General features: G+C 37.2%; 1 long non-coding RNA gene across 1 annotated transcript in view; it reads right to left on the bottom strand.

Annotated features, from left to right (window-relative positions):
- Nucleotides 1-17,839, bottom strand: part of LOC115348102 — a 262,022-nt gene that overhangs the window by 161,042 nt on the left and 83,141 nt on the right. The window contains exon 4 of the long non-coding RNA XR_005933549.1: nucleotides 12,838-12,927. This is a non-coding gene — a long non-coding RNA (uncharacterized LOC115348102). The remainder of the gene's footprint in view (nucleotides 1-12,837; nucleotides 12,928-17,839) is intronic.

Consider the following 17,839-nt stretch of genomic DNA (forward strand, 5'->3'; position numbering starts at 1 on the left):
CAACCAGTCTGCCTAAGGATAGGGACAAGCGAGGGAGATACAAATCACATAAAGCCACATATGCATTCCTACTCAGTTTTGTTGAAAATAGCAGTGGATGACATAAGAATCTTATTTGCAAGTATTAAAGCTATACATATTTGCAAGACTGCAGGAGATCATCACTAAACAGACCCTCTGAAAAGCAAGAAGGAAAACGCAGTAGGCAACAGATTTCTGTTTTGAGGCAAAGAAAATGTCACCCTAGAAAGAACGGCCTTCAAAACTAAAAAAGAAAATAATGGTAGTACCTATGAACTTCCAACACATTCAAATTTTCTGCTGAAAATTTAATGCTTCTAAACTGTGTCGTATTCATTAGAGAATTTACTTGAATTTTCTTCTCTTTCAGAAAATTGAGCACATGATCACCATTTTGCACACAGCAATATATATATTCGATTTTAAATAATTAATGCAAATTATCTGATATAGAAAATATCCAAACTCTTTAAAGCCACTGTTAGAAAAATTCCAGACCAAACTACCCTTTGAGCACTAAGAATTCTAGTGAGACAAAAATAATCATTAAATTACTATTATGGGTGTTGTCACACTATTTTTAGTGAATTAAGTGCTTTAAGAAACACCTAAGAGAAACTGAGGATAGCGGAGTAACATTCTACAAAACCAAAACAGAAAGCATGGTTATTAAAACCTTCCTGACTTGTTTCATGCAGAACTTTTTGAATCATGCTACCAAAGGTGTAATACTTTTGGAGTGCCCAAAGGCAGTGGAAGCACCTCTTTCACAAATGACATTTGGTATGGAACACTGGGTCAGAGGGAAGCACTTACTAGGAATGCTTGTGGTGCTACTATTTAATTCCACTATCAGAATAACATCAATGAATTAATAACAGCAGCCTAAAGAATCACAGCACCTTGAACCAACAGGAGGAAGCCACTAGAAAAAATTATTCAATGATGTGATACGTTTTGAAGATTACAATTTCTCCAACATGGTTTGAGCCTTATGCTTACTGGGACACCTGTCTTTGTAAAACACTGAATTCTTCATCAAGTGCTTTCCAGTAGCAGATCACAATCTACAAGAAAAGGTATCAGAGGTGCTTAAATATGTTCTAATATACAAGTAACTTATTTCCTCTGCCTTTATTTTTAAAGGATTCAAAATGGCTATCTCCTGGACAACTTCAGATAACTTCATACTAATTTCACACTAACTTCAGTGACTATGAACTCATGAAGAAACCAGAATAAGTAAAACCACCATCATTAAAAGGGCAGTTGTTATGTATAGTCAATGAACTTGTAACTATTACTTCATTTTATTTTTTCCCCAGGTGTGATACAAAATTATCCCACTTCATAACAAACCAGTTGTATCAAATAATTCCAAGCAGCATCAATAACTTTTTTTTTTTTAAATTCAGCCACAGAAATAATGCAGCTGACTTCTACTTCAGACAGGAGAAAAATGAAAGCTTAAACACTTTATGACAGAGAAAAGGAAAAGAAAGCAGAAATAATGAAATCTTTTCTCGTGAATACATTTAAGTATTTCCTTTGTTCTAAAATAAAAGTTTTGTGGAAAGGAAATAGTTTAAAAATCGTAAGAATGATACTTATATTAATCTATTAGGATAAAATAACCTACTAAAGAGAAACCAAAATTTCAGAGTATGTTAAGAAACCAATCTCTGATGTATTACTCCTATTGTACTTGTCAAATAGGTTCCATTGTTGTTAAAGATAGTATAAATCATCTTTATTGAAACCCTGGATTCTGCAAATGCAACAGTGATGTTACGCTTTTCTGAATATAATATAATATAGCACAACAGAGAGCCTATCACAATGCTTACTAAGTAGTAAGCACATAGTAAGTTTAAGTAAAGGAAAGAAATCTAATTGGTATCATTCCACTTCCTTAAAAACAACAAGGGATTTCAGCAGTGTAGGCATCCTGTAGTCAATCAAAAGTTCTAAGTATGGACTTTTTTTTTCCTCAGCTTCTACCTCCTGTTTCAAAGGTTGAAGGCATTTATATATATTTTAAGAATGACTCCATGCATTAAGACAGTGATGAACCCCTACACAGGAAAAGAAGGCATGATTCTTCTAATATTGCACTGAAAAAAAAATACAGGAAGTATAGCAGAGAATACAACCAGACTAATCACTATTACTTATGTATTCCCATAGCAGTTCCATTAAGTAAACCTTGAACAGGACTGCTAAAGCAGTAAAACTGTTTTGCATTGGAACTATTGATGCAATAAGCTGCTTTATCTCCCAGTCTTGAAGTGTTTTTCTTTTTGAAAATATATTCTTATCACCATAAAAATACAATATTAAGGACACATAACCTGAACTATAGCAGTCACTACTTATCATTCTAATTATCCCAAGATCATTTACTATTCCTTCAGAGAAATGCAGTTTTGAAAAACCCGTTTAAAAAACATTGAAAAAATCTTTTCCGTAAATATACCCTTAGCTTCTGATACTGGGCAACAGTGGAAGAGCATTACCTAAACATGACTGGTGAGAGAACAGTGATGAAAGGAAGAATTTTTATACCCCAGGTCATTAACAGCAAGAATCATGCACCTGATGTGAAAACTAACAGACAACCACATAGAGTGTATTAGACATATAAATGGAACCTGATTATGCAGCCCTTATATTCTCTAATTCAAAAATGTCTCAAAAACACACAAAAGCATTTCTGCATAATGGTTGAAAAATGAGTAAGCTTCCCCAGAACAGACTTTCTCCTCATATTTACAATTCAAAATACCTAATACAATGATTGTATAACATAACAGCTTGTATAAGCAATCCAATCCTGTTCGTTTTATAACAAGAGTTTATATCCGTTAAAACAGGTAAGCGTTTACCTAAGTTTTTCAGCATTATATTCAGCTGATAACACAGCCAGCTTTTAAGGTGGGGGAAAACAAGAGAAATACCTTAGAGTGCTTAAACAGCACACAAAAATGGAAAGGTATTCAAATTAGACCACAAAGTCCAATTTCTATTCAGGAGTACCATGTGACACAATCCACATAAAGCACAACTTTTCTTAGTTTAGAATTACAATATACAGTATCTTTTCTTTTTAAGTCTAAACTATAAGGAATTTGACAAAGAGTTCTACTATTTGGCGAACTATGTACCTGTAGCACTACTATGTAACACCAAAGGACGAGAAACAATTTTATGAAGACAAAGGTGTAACAATTGCTGAAAATGTTATTAAAATTTAAAATGATTTATTCCTTGTCATTAACAGTGTCCTTGTAGAAATATAAAGTTAAATATGTTTCTGTGTATTGATTCAACCCCTTTCCTCTAAATATTTTAAAAATATTTTTCCCCCTCATGAAGTAGATAGAGCTGCTAAGGAGCAGGATTGCTCCCTTTGACAACTATGCTACCTTAGACATCACCTTATCCTTCTGAAACACTTTGGGAACACTGCTTACACATTGAGCTACATCAAAAAACATCGGCCCCGTTTGGAAATGATAACGACTATGATAAACAATAAGGTGTGTTACCCCCCCTGCAATACCAGGGGTGCTTTGTCTCAGGTGTTTTCTGAAGGGTTAGAACAAAAAGGAAAAGGGGAAGAGAGCTATCCTTTAAATGAGACTTATCTCCTCCTTTAGCCACTACCTCCCAAGAGTACTCAGATTCACCTTCTGTTCAGTTAAAAAAACAGGACAATAAAGAAGACGTCCCTCTCTCCTCCTCACTTTCCAACGACAGGAGCTACAGGGAGGCGTTGATCCTTGCTCGCTGCTTCGGGCGGGGGGAAGCTCAGAGCCGTGCCGTTCCCTGTGGAGAGGGCCCCCCTCCCCCTCCAGCAGCGCGCGCGCCGAAGGGCCGTTAACGCCCGTTTCAAAAACAAACAAACAAAAACAACTGCCGCGGGGGCGCGCGCGGGCCGGCCTCGCGACAGGTCGGCGCCGGCGGTGGGGGAGGCGGGTGGGTCACGCGCCTCGGGGGCGCGCGGGAGGCGCCGCGCTCTGTGTGCCCCCCCCCCCCCCGTCTCCACTGACTGGAGTCAGATGGAAGCCGGCGGTCTTGCGGTCTGACCGCAACCTGCTACACCTGTTGTGACGGGGTTACGCGTCACACCCTCTGCTGATCGAGGGGACTGACTGACTGTGGGAAGCGGTTTGTTCACATTTACTACCTGCTTTATTAGGGAAAACGTTTCTGCTCAGGGGTGCTCAAGGGGAAGACCGCGTACTGAAAACGGAGGTAGCGTCTGCCACAGACGCTCTGTGGAACACAGCCATTACCAGGGTTTTCCGCGTCCTTTGTAGCTTCAAAGGCTGGACTGATAACAAGCCAGTGAAGAAACAATGGTCTTTGTTCAGATTTTTTTAATATGTGACGGGAGCGATATAAACACTTTTCAGCTGTTAGCTTGTGTTTCTCATTGCATCTAATACAGCGCTTCCGACACATACACTGCTAGAATGTCAATAAAATGTAGACTAAAATTAGTATGCAATTAAACCATTCTTTTATAGACCACTGTCTGGGTTAAATACATTAACTGACCTTCCAGATTCAAAATCTGTGGAGTTTGCAAGACCTAGAACACTATTTTAAAAGAACTCCCATATACATATACCTGTAGTTATTTATATTTAAGCATCGGTATAAAACTGCCAACTATTCAAATGCTACCTGTATAGCAGCTCTAGGTTTTTTCTAACCTATCTCTTTCCCATTTGAAATTTTAACCTATCCCGTTTGAAATTTTAGCCTAAAAAATCCCAAAGAATTTGGGTTTTAAATAGCTTATTATCTCTTTAGTGCCTCTCACCATTTCTGTATTTCCCAAACCCTCAGCCTCCTGCCAGAGCTGTAAGGTATTGTATGTAGCCATACATAATGTACAGAACGCGTGGCTGGTCTAGCTGCAACAGCTCACAACAAGGCCTCTCTCTGCACCTTAGGAGAACCAAGCAGAAAAATTCCAGCATCTATCTTACTGTGTAGAGCATCTAATTACACTGAGATGGTAAACTAAGATAATGTTTGACCAAATATTAGATGATATAATCACAAACAAAATGTGGAATTTTTAGTCGCTGATAATTTGTGAGTACATGTATCTGTAGAACAGAGGAAGAAAAGGGCTGAAAAAGATGACTAAAATTTAATTCTTCCAGCTGGAAAAAAAGAAAATCCCTAAATCCCTGAATGAACACGATAGTGGAGTCAAAGCATCTAAGACCTAAATTACCCTGCCAACCTAGATACGCAATGAGATTCTGGCCTTGCTGAAACTTAATGGCCAAGTATCTGCTGACTTGGAACAGGACACAGTTTCCCCTGTGAAGTACTGGCAGCTCTCTCATCCTGTTTGCAATTAGGAATACTAATGTACAGTGAGGAATACCACTCATGCATTTTTTACATGATGGGGCTTTAGCTGGGTGAGCACCTCTGGAAATGCACCTGTAAATATCTGTGGTGATGATATATGGATGCCCCATACACTTGTTTCACCTTACATGGTAGCTAGGTAGTCACTGATTGCATTGTCCCTGTGCCTGAATTCCTCTCCCAGCAGCTCGTTCATCTCACTCATGCTCTGCTCAACATGGAGCACAGGTAACTGCAGCACAACTGGAATCATAATGAAGACTGTAATGCTATTTATGGACTCTTTATAACATTATCACATCCAATTTCCTTCCAATATTTCATGGCCATCAAGCATGTAATAAAACTAAAAGAGAATGGTCCAGATCCCTACAAGGATTTAGAAAGGATTTAAGTGCTACAAAGGTTCTTCTTATCAAAAGCGAATATCATTAACTGCCTCTGCCCCCTCCCCTCAAATCCAAATGAGCAGCCTCATGACTTCAGGATGCCTAAATTCAAATGTTGCTCTTACTTTAAAGGCTTTGCATGTGCATTAAAAGCTCCCCGGACAGTTCTGCTTCCACCCATGCTCAGAAGTTTTGACATCTTGAGAGCTAAGCAGTCCGCTGGTGATTTTATGGATGACTAATAGAGGTCAGAGGGTTTATGCATTAGCAGTCCCTGTAGCAAGGAACTGACACCCCTCACCCCCATTCTTTTTCTTCTCTAATGAGCTGAGAGGAATCCTGCACAGTCTCAGGCTTTTACCTTAGCCAACCACAACTTAAACAAACAGGTACTTTCTTTGGCTCCAGCAAAGGGTGTACTTTTTCTTATTCCAAACCAGCTTCCATCTTAATGGTTCAGGATTTCCCCAGCAGGTGGCTTGATATACTGTCCCACAGAGAAAGGAAATGCAAATCTCAGTTTTCAGCCTTGCTAAATGATTTACAAGCTATATAAAAGGGAGTTCAGTAATCACTAATTCTTCATAGTTTGCATTGTTCTACTCTTTAAAAGTGTGGGTTAGGGCATTTTGTTTGTGCATCTTTGTGCTAGAAGATTCACAGCCACATGTGTTTTCATGGGCTGAACTACTGCACTGAACAGGGAGGGCTAAAACCACCCCTGAGCCTCAGCTACCCCCTTAGCCTCAGCTACTTCCATTTTGGCTAGGCCAAAGCAGCTCCGATTGAGCCTGTTCGCCTTACGCAGCTTTCTGTGCAGTTCCTGAGTCGTTCCAGATTGTACCCCTCTTCACAGGGAATCAAAATGTCTGGTATAGATCCAGCATTTTATATTCCAAGGACTAGAAGGCTAAAATTTAGACACTGCAGTACTCCAGTTTGATTTTAGGACACAGTTCCCTTTTCCTTTCATTTTTGATGAAGTATTTTCTTGTGGAAATGTACTAAGCAACTAAAGGGGAGAATGTTTCATGTCTTTTCCTTGTCAACTGAGACCGTTGCTTACTAGTAACTTTATTATTCTCTGTATTGGTTAATTAAGCCTAATCTCCTATCTGCCCTATCTTCCTGTGCAAAACTCTTGTACTAAAAGATGGCAAATCTCTTTTTCTGAGGCTTTATCATTACAGGAAAAAATACCATCTACCCCACACATCATGGAATTTTCTTTCTAACTACAGGTACAAAACAATGGAAAAATTCCTTAAGAGCAGAAAGTAATGCAAGCACAAATGGAGGTTACTTTGGGAGACTCAGACTAAATGACTTTATGTATGTTCAACTCTTGGTCTCTGAACACTCATTTGTAGCACTCTTTAGAACAAACTCAAGCACGTAAACAGAATAATACAATTTTATACCTGTAAGAAAAATAAATCCAAAAGACAAGTAAATCTTACTTCAATTGCAATTTCTTGCTTGTTGTTTCTATTACAGAACAATTGTGAGGTAAATAAAAAAAAAATCCACCTGTCTTGAAATTTTATATCAAAATAAACTGTTAGATATTATTAAAAATTTATAAAATAACCAACTGCTGAGGATCACTTTGGAATGCCTTTGCACATGCCAATTCCTGTTCTCTTTCTCTTGTTAGAGAAACAACCTCTGCTGTTCACAAAGTTTAGATGTTTGGGTAGTTTATAGGGAGATAGAAGAGGATACCATTTCCAGGTATCCTCTGTAGAACAAAAAATATTTTTGTAATACTAAGTAAACAACCGAACCATACATTAATAATGTGCTTAAGTGCCAAAAACTGTCTGCCAGTGTGCTGTCTCCTCAGCAGAACTGAGCAATAACAGTTTCCTGAATTCTTGGGATACTTTCTAAAGGATGTAAGAATGAATATTTCAAAAGTGCTCAGTGCATCATCATCTCTGATTACATGAGATGAATCACAAGATACATCTAAACAGACTGCATTACAATTTATAACTTACACAAACTTTTTGTGATTGAAATTTTCAACACACTGAAAAGAAAACCTTGAAAACAAGCAGTTCTGCAAAATCCCCAAATACAGGGAGTCTGTTTTGCTGCTGTGCAAAGTAGTCTGCTTATTCTTCGGTACCAGGCCCAGGAACATCACCCCAGCACAGAGAACAGAAATGAGAAAGGCAGGCTTTTTAGCCTAGTTCTGGCTGCAGTGTTCGTATGCTGTTGTCTTGGTTAATAAAGTGAGGAGGCAGACCCAGAATTTGCAAAATACTGAAGCATTTACACAAGTGTAACTTGCACAAATATAGTTTAGAAAACCCTTTTTTTATCCATGGTTTATCTTACAGTCATTTCTTACTGATCCTTTACTACTGCTTTATAGTTCTGAATCTCTCCTAGAGATCTAAACCAGATTTTTACACCCTTGAAATGAAATGGACACCAATATCAGGAAACAGCTCCAGAGACAGGGTTAGATCCTTAGCTGGAACAAACTAACATGTCTTTTAACTTTAACAAAACTATATATATTTACATCTGTTGAGATGCTATTGTAGAACTCTCCTCACCCTTTTCCAGTATTTTCCTTTTTTTAAAATACTAAATGTTTCTTTTTTGAAAATGCATACAAACTAACTCTGCATGGTGCCTACCTGGCGACCAAGCTGGCAGTTGACACCTTTTCCTTTGCAGCCAGAAACCATACCTCATTAATATTTTTGCAACCAACTCTTGTTGTTTTATCCAGGCTAACTGACAGCAGAAATACCAGCTTGATTGAACAGCTGGGTAAGCTAGCAGTACAGGGTGCAAGATTCGGGTCTTGCAAGAAACAGTGAGCTGACAGGGCTCTGGAATACAGGGGGAAGATGGGATGCATAAAAGTTCTGGCATGAACTCTATAGGAACCTTTATCCCATGTTTTTTTCTTTTCTGCTTTGGACTTTGCTTAAAGAAATTTAAGTGTTCACTATGACCATGAAGTAAGTGTGCTACCCAACAGGCTCAAAAACCTATTGCTGTGACCCTGTCCCATTGCAGGTAACTCTCCCCCCTCAAGAGTCTACTATATTTCAATTAACTCCTTCCCATTACTATTACTTGTGCCTCCTCAAATCACTTTCTGTAATTTCTCCTGTCAGCTTAAAGCTGATATTTTTAAAATATCTGTAGACATCGCATTGATGTGCCATATAACAGACCTCCTACCCAAAACATCTCCATTTAGATTTGTCATTTCTCCAAAATTCAGGATACGAATATGTTTGCCAAGCTTCATCACTTCTGGCTACAGGCTGAAGTGCTGGTGCTCAGGAACAGTTTTCCTCTGACGCCTAACAGGAGCTTCTCCTGTGTAAGAAATTCTTAACCAGGCCATTTGTGAATTAAACTGGCCAGTAGTACACCTTTTAAATTCCCACTTATTATAATTGCTTGTTGCTACTAGCCCAGTTGAAATCAATATGATACCAACTAATTTAATTTGTATTGAAGTAAAAACTGCCTTTCATTCATCTGTAATAAAAACACAGGTGGTGGAAAAAAGAGTCCTCTGGATAGACCACATTTCTTTTCATTAAAATGTTCCGCATCTGAATTCTGACCCCCAGCTACATGATCATGTAATGAAAGCCACTGCATACTGCAGGCTCATTTAGCCTTGCTTGATAGTCACATCATTACTGCTGCCTTTGCAATAGACACAAATACTGCCAAATGCACAGAGAAAATGGTGTCTTAAAGTTAACATGAATCTACAGGCAAAAACTGCCACAGTACCACGCTCTAAAGTAGGTGACATTGCCTCCAGGTGTCCTTCAGGGACATTATGCAAAAGGGAGGTAGAGAGCAGGAAAGGAAAGTTCCTTTCCAGGTAAAGAAGGTCCCTGAAGTTCTCATGAGCATAATGGTCCTGACAAACATTTTCATGAACACCACTTTCACTAATGTCATAAAGGCCTTTGCCAAGCTTAAGAATAAAAAGCTGTGGATGTGGCTGTATTGTCCAAGGATTTATCTTCAAAGAGCTGAAATGCTGATGATAATCTCAGCAGAACATCAAAATAGCAACCCCCGAGGTTGCTGCAGCCAGTGGAAATGTAATTAGCGGTCTCCAAACACCATGTATTTCAGTTATATAGTAGTTTCTTTACCACATTACTTGCTATGGAAAATGTTCCAGTTCTAAGAGAGGAAAAATTAACTACCAGCTCATTTCCAGTTGGTAGCAGCTTGTTTTCAAGAAACCCGTACCAGAAACCCCATACTAATTGGTCTGAGGCATGAACATCAATAAATGGTAATATTTCTATTTCAAATAATATGCATTAGTCATTCTACTTTTCTTAGGTCGACACCAGCAGCGCTTTGTCTTAGAACTGAAATAACATTCTTAGAGTTATTTAAAGCACACATTTTGGGGACAAAACCACAAACAGTTCTTAGGGAGACCATAAGGTAAGAAAATGGATTGCTATCATGAGGCTAATAAGTCACATTCACATTTACTTCACAGCCCTTTCATTTCTGTCCCTAAGGGAAAAATGTATTCTGATATAGAGTTAGGAACATGTACTTCTAATAAACTTAAATCTCTCAGAGCTGTTGGGATGGAGCTTTTTGTTTTAAGGCATTATGAAGCATTGTCAGAGAGAAGGTGGTGAGAAGGTTTGACTGAGGGCAGCCTGTGAATCTGAACTGCACTGTGACCCTGTCCAGCAGAGAAAATTACAGTTTAACTTGCTTTTGGAATATTTAAACTTACAGCAACTGTATGAGAATAGGACATGTTCCTTTTTCACTCCACCACAGGGCACTCCTAAAACTCTGGGGTGTATCTGCCAAAAGATGTTAGGCACTCACATCCATCGACAGTATTTGAACAGGAGATGGATGCCTATGTCCCTTAAGGCACTTTCACAATCCTCAATTGTAAAAAGTTATGTCTTTAATCATTCTCAGCTCATCTCTATGTTTCCCCAGTTTTCAAACTTCTGCAGTCAAGGACTGTGATTTCAGCAGATAATAGATGCTTATAGGTACCACAAAGATGGTATCTAACCAGAGTGGAAGTCCACCAGTCACCCTAACTCTTTCTTAACCAATTAATTACACTTTAAAGTGGAGAATACTAGAAAAGAAAACCCCTTCTTTAATATTATTTTTTCTTTCCCTGTAGTCAGACAGGTTACATAAGCCAGTTATGAAACAGAGCTGAGAACTGAGATTTTCAATGGAGTTTAGCAGAGTTCAGTGAGTAAAAAGTGGATTTTGATTTTGAAAAGAAAAAGCCCACATTTCATTAACATTTTTCCCATTTATCTCAATTCTTGTTCATTACTGAGCCCCCCCAAATTCATCTGTAAACTTGTGGTATTATTGAGGAATCAGCTCAGTAAAAATCTCCTTGGAACTGCACAGAAATTCCCCATGACCTGTTGTGTAAATCTTTGACTGTATTTCTGTATGTGAAACTAAAAATATTACATATAATTTCATTTTACTTCTTTAGTACCTTCATAGTTTCCAGTCACAAAACCCCAGGAGTTATTTATTCTATTCCCTTGCCAGCTGCCTAAATTTATTTAAGTCATTCTGACACATCTGTGTCTAATGTGTTCTTAAGTATCTCCGATACTAGAGATTGTACAGCTTTCTCAGGCAACCCATTTTCATGCTTTCTGCTACAAACAGTTTCTAACAAATAAATTGATTTTTTTTTTTTTTTCTGAAATTCAAGCTCATTGCTTCTTATCTAGTTAATCATGGACAAAGAAAACAGATTAAGTTATATGAAATTATGTCACAGGTTATTTATCCCAGACCATCTCTGGTGAATTTCTCTCTTTGTCATGACTTTTTGTCCTGTAATTGTCAATGCTAAATACTTTTTTTTTTTAACATTGCAGATTTTAATGTGATAATGTACAGCTTCAGATTTGAAAATCCTAAGCATTGAGGAAAAAAATACCTTTTTGCCCTGTATAAGGATACATATATTTAAGTAAAATAACATTAGACTAAAGCAAAAAATGTTATTAGTAAATTAAACACTGTATGTAAGAACTGAAAGTGTATCTCAAGAAGCTTGTAAGACGTTCTTTCAGAACAACTGCTATAATGTGATGATGTCCCTTCAAGTAAATGAAATACTAGTAATTATAATATACCTATAAAGCTTCATTGTCTGTAAATGCTCATAGCTTAGGTGTTTTTTTGCTAGGAAGACTTCTTTTGTTATTATTTTAACTACAGATCATCTGATTTTTAACGTGGATTCATGACATAACCACAGTGATTGACAAACTAGCTTCATTCGGATGTGGCCAGATGGGAGCCAGGATAACATGTCACCACTAGCGAGTTTGCTTCCTAACAGACTGTGCATGGCAGCATGTGTCCCAGCTTTGGCATAGTGCTGCGGCTCTTTCCCATCATGTGCCTTGATACATCATCTATACCTCCCAGCATGTGACAGAACATGACTGTGTCACACACTGGAAATGAAGATTTACCTGAGGACTGCAGTAGTGTAGTACATGGAATCGGGGCAGGGGCTATCGACAGAACTGCACATCACAAGAAATTCCATAACATCACAGAAACAAGTTTTACATTAATGCTACTGTATAATTAGTGTCAATTTTAGCATAACAAATACTAAACACATTAAATCACATATATTATAAAAGGTGACAAATATGCAAATAACAGTATTCCATCAAACTGAATTCCAGCTCTTACAAAAGCATTGTAAGCAATAGCAGGTAACAGCATCCTCTAATGCTAAAGTTCTTCAACTTTCATATTATTTAGAGTCCATTTATAACTATTCAACATTTCTCAAAAATATAAGGATTTTGCATAAAGCCCTAAGTCATAAATCTGTCCTAGACTGACTTTTTAAAAACTCGGGCAAAGTTACTCAGGCATTTATAACATCGCTGAGGAAAATAATGGTTGCCTCCACCCCCACATCCCAAAGATCAAAAAAATGCTGACTTTATATGAAATGTCTTCTTATTCTTACCTTGTTGAACAAAGACTTGAAAGAAGCTTGTCCTTTCTGTCACAGCCATCTTTTTTCCATCTCCTTGAATAGGACAGTGTCAACATATCTCTGTTAGGACAGAACAAAGAGTAAATACACAGACTGGACAAAAAGCTCAGAATACTATCTGAAGGCTACAGTTTAAAAGGCAGGAAGGTAGAAGTGTCATTAAAAATCCATAGTGAGGCTGGCTTGCATACTCCTCATGAGGAAAAAGGGACTAGCATGAGGAGTCTGTCAAAAAAGATTCATTGTGAGGCAGGATGGAAAGATGGTGCAGAAGGAATCTAAAGCTTGAAGGATACAGGCAGAGCATTGTCTATTCCTTGTACAAACTCCCTTCACAGATTGTAATTTAACCCAACTTCCACCCTCTGTGCCAGCAATTATCTATGAAACCTAAGAGTAAAGTGTCCTCAGTCCTCCTGGAATTGCTGCAGGTACAGAGTAATCCCCAGCAGCAACATCTCAGCAATGCAGATAGCACAGGCCTGTAGGGGAGAGTCAAAAGTTTTCACTGTGTGCAGTGCTGGGACCATGAGGGTCCGAAAGTTTGACTCTTGTGTGGTGTTATTTTTTCAGTTTGTTCTTGAAAAAGTTATAAGAAACCCATAAAACATTAAAAGAAGTTATTAAACTTACAACATAAAACTCTAAACCAGTAGGAACTGTTAAGACTAAGGCTGCCTTTAAAATCTGTATCTTTTATATATTATAATAGCATAGTCAATGTAAGATTACACACTCATTGGGGATTACATATCATTAAATCTCTGCAATACGTTCTGTCATAAAACATGGCTAACAGCACTGATCTCCCGAGCAATGAGCGAAGCACATGCCTTGTGCAAAAATAATGTATGATTATGAGGTTGAGCATAGTATCAGACTGCAAATGGAAAAGGAGCTAAATTGTTATCGTAATTATGGAAGTTTCTAGCTTTTGAGTATTTGATTTGCAGTCTAAATAACACTGGGTTTCTGTATTTGTGTGTAACGTACTAAGCAAACACTAAGCAAGTGTTTCGTTCAGCCATGTTTGCCAGTCTTACTAATCAGTTATGAATAATTGCAGAAAAGAGTTTCTGTTTGTATCATAAAAAAATTGGGCAAGTTGTGGCAAAGCATTTTCAACATCTTACATGACCTTAAATGACTTCTCACAAACAAGGCACATGATGCAGGTTCTACAGCGTACTGCAACCTCAGTTTTGGTTGTGCAAACTATCTGGCAAATATTTGTTAATAGCTGATACTTTTAGCATTCAGAATCTCTTTACAAACAATTGACTTACAGGGAAAAGGACTACCTTTGGAGATTCACTTGCAAAAAGTATTTTGGCAAGATCTAGCCAGTACAGGCATAGCTGTAACAGTCATTTAAGAAGTCCCACAAACAGAGACACTTGACAGAAGCAGCATACAAAGCAGAGAAAAGTAACTGGGAGGAAAGAGGAAAAAATGTGCAAGTCAGCAAAGCCTGGTGTGTTCCAAGACCCCTTTTTATGGCTATCAGTTCTAATATCAGTGATCAAACGGCTGCAACAGAAGGTTGATTTGACCCACACTTACTTCAATAGGATATTGTTTTAGCTATATTTCACAACAAAATGTTTTACATTTATTTCTGTGAAGGTTCTAATAAACTGATTTAAAGGACTCTCTGTGGTGTCTTCATGCTACAAGCTTATCTCTTTTGATTCTCAGAATATTAATTAGGAGCTGCATATAGTAGTATTACTGAAATCAAGTTTGGAACTGCTAGACAGCATGAATAACTATTCTGATTTGCCTGGGCTTTACAGATCAGCTTTTATTCACTGCAATCAATTGTCCAGTCAACGTGATCCATGTCTACTGTACATAAAGAGGAAAGTATGAAGTGTTTTTATTGCAATACACTTTATTGCTCCTGTAATTGAATTTTACAGGAGGCTCAGCCATAAGAGTTGGAAGCAAAGTATTCTGCAGTCAAAACACATTCCTCTAAATACTAGTGATCCTTTAAACCATACATGTCCAATTTTCCAAAGCCAAGTAATCACTTAATCCCCTCCTCTGTACTAGTTTAGCACACGCTGTCTGATACCATCCTGTTGTTTGCAAAAATGAATATGAATGAATACCAACACTAACTTTTGGGTTGTAAAGATTTATACACAAGCAGCACCAGTGAGAAATTCTATTATTGCACAAAGTTGAAACTGAAATAAATCATAAGCTTGAACATAAGGAAGGAAACATAATTCAGCCTACTAGTCACGTTATAGGAATAAAGTCTTGGAATTAGGTTATAATCCACAAAAGATTTGTTCTACCCTGATTGACAAGAGAACGCTATACAATGTATTTATGCTCTATTCTAAGAAATTCGGATCAAGCCACTAAGTCACTGTTCCGTTTTGGTTTTAGCATCACCAAAAATAAAGACTTTGCATTAAGACCTCAGAAGATACTAGTTTATCAAAACTAGTAAGATTTTTAAGATTACTCCTTGTTTGTGCAGTCAATAGCTTTTTTTTTTTTTTTGAGAAATTAAAGTCTATATCTAAACCATTCAAAAAAATACTTGTCCAAGAGTTGCACCTACATAGGTGGCCATTAATTTGGAAAATAGGTGGCGTCTATGCTTAAAGAACCACAATATCCCAATGGTCTGCCAAAACAGTCATTAATTATCTGATGACCATAAACCAGAGACTACTGAGAAACTGATAGACAGGTACTTTACAGCATACAGAAGTATTTGAAACACAAAGGAAAGAAAATAGAACTAAATGCAACTCAAGTCTTGTGAGTCTGAGAAAAATTTCAAAGAATGTGGAAGTTCCCAGTAAGAAAATCAGAAAGTACATCATCAAGAAAATGCTGAAAAATCCGCTCTGTGAAAAAGGAGAAAAAAGGGAAAGGTATATTATGGGGAAGGAGGAGAGTAGTAAAAAAAAAAATATGACAAAGAAGCGTGGCAAACATTTGATGCTGCAAATAGATCCCGTATCTTTGTGACTTTTTAAATACTATGTTACATTACACACTTATTCCCATCTGCAGAAGCTCTATAATTTCACTACAGAGCTGGTGCAACCTAACCTTTGCCACTTGCCTTTGTCAACTCCCATCACTGGATTTCAGTTGGTTTCTATTCTTATATGCTTAGTAAATGCAGTAAATGGGTGTTTATAAAAGCTTTGAGTAGTATTTTAGAGCAATAGGCATTGTTATTTAAGACTAGTGATTTTATGTCAATTCTATATTCGATCCACTGTCACTTTTCTAAGTTATTATTAATATTATTATGCTTTATTGCCATCATGTCTGTGAGCTCTGAAAGTCTCAGGGCCTTGTTACATTAGGCAGCAGAAGCATATAGTGGAAAGGTAGTCTTTACTATGCATATTGTACCAAATCAGATGCTACGGAATATCACATATAATACCATATACTGAGTTCAGGTGCTTTAAAAAAAACAAACCAACACACAAATAAAACCCCAAACCAAACAAAACAAACAAACAAAACAAAACAAAAAAAAATCCCACCCACATAAACCCTCCCAAAACCCAACAACACCCCAAACACAAAAATAACTAGAGTTCAAAAATCCAAAAAACCCAAAAAAATCAATCAGTGGAAGAAAACATTTCAAAGACAAAGAATTCACATGTAGGGAGTTTTGTTAGCTATTACAAGAATTAAAAAGACACAAGTTTCTCTGCTTAAGAGCAGATAACATGAAAAGCAATGAATAATTTATATCTGACAGCAAAGGTATTTCTCATCTTATTAGCAATGGAAATATTCTTTTGGTGATCATAACTTATTGACAAGTACAGCGGCGTAGAAATAGCAAAGATCTATACATGCAAAAATAATTTTTTTATGGAACAAGTGGAAAGAAAATACCATTAGAAAGCCTGTTTTGTTTTTTCTTCTCACAGCTAGAAATATAAGAATTTAACTGTAGTGCATATACAACAAAAACTAAGCAAAAGTAAAACCACAATTCAGTGGTATGGATGTTAAAAAAAAAAAAAAAGAGGAATGTAATCTATTCATCTTTCCTTTCACAAATCAAATGGAAAAAAACCTTGTAACGTTAAGTCTTGTTAGGTTTTTTTGATGATGCTGTCACTCATGTTCAAAAACTGCCGATGTTGCAATATCCACCATTCACTTCAATGAAGTAAATGGGATTGAGGAGCTACCACGGAACAGGATTTTATCTGGCATTCATGAAAAAAGACTTTATTCAGATGTAGCCAGTTTAATATCATGATCCACATTTCTTGTCCTTTGATCAACCATTAAAGATCACTGGGAAAACCAAACCCAGGTTGTAAATACTGAGCAATCAAGAGAAAATAAGACCTTCCTAGCTTTGCTGCAGGTTAGTCAACCCTATACACCAGCAAAGTGACTGCACAGTGCTCCAGAGCTCTCTCGAAATAGTTATTGCCGCTCACTTTTGTTATTAAAAGTGTCAGCATCAGACTTCAAGCATCTTAAAGATATTTCACAGTCAGTTAAGAGCTTGGCGATTTAGATAATGTTTTAAAGACCATTAAAGGTTCCTAGTTTTTCTCTTCAGTGCCTCTGTTTTACAGATATAGAGCGGCTTGAGAATATTTAAGCACTTAGCAATAACTTAGACCTTTCAAGAAAGAAATACTAATTAAAATACAGCTAACAAAACTATCTTAGGTTGGCTCTTAAGCAGGTCCTTTTCTCATTGTATCATAAATCTGGCCTAAAAGCATGTTGAACACACAAAGCTTTGCTCAGAATTTAATCAGAGAATGGACTTCTTATGGAGAGATTGCTAAATGCATCTGACATTTTAAATTCCAATTTTTCTCCCTGCATTACCTTTAGACTGGTTTTGCATTTGTAAAGCCCTAACTTCTCTTTGAAGAATAAGGACAAATTTCCTGTAAAATTTCAAGACAACTGGTCAAGTGTCCAAAAAATGTTAATTAACAAT

This window comes from Aquila chrysaetos, chromosome 11, assembly GCF_900496995.4.
Source record: "Aquila chrysaetos chrysaetos chromosome 11, bAquChr1.4, whole genome shotgun sequence".
In the NCBI taxonomy this organism is placed as follows: domain Eukaryota; kingdom Metazoa; phylum Chordata; class Aves; order Accipitriformes; family Accipitridae; genus Aquila; species Aquila chrysaetos.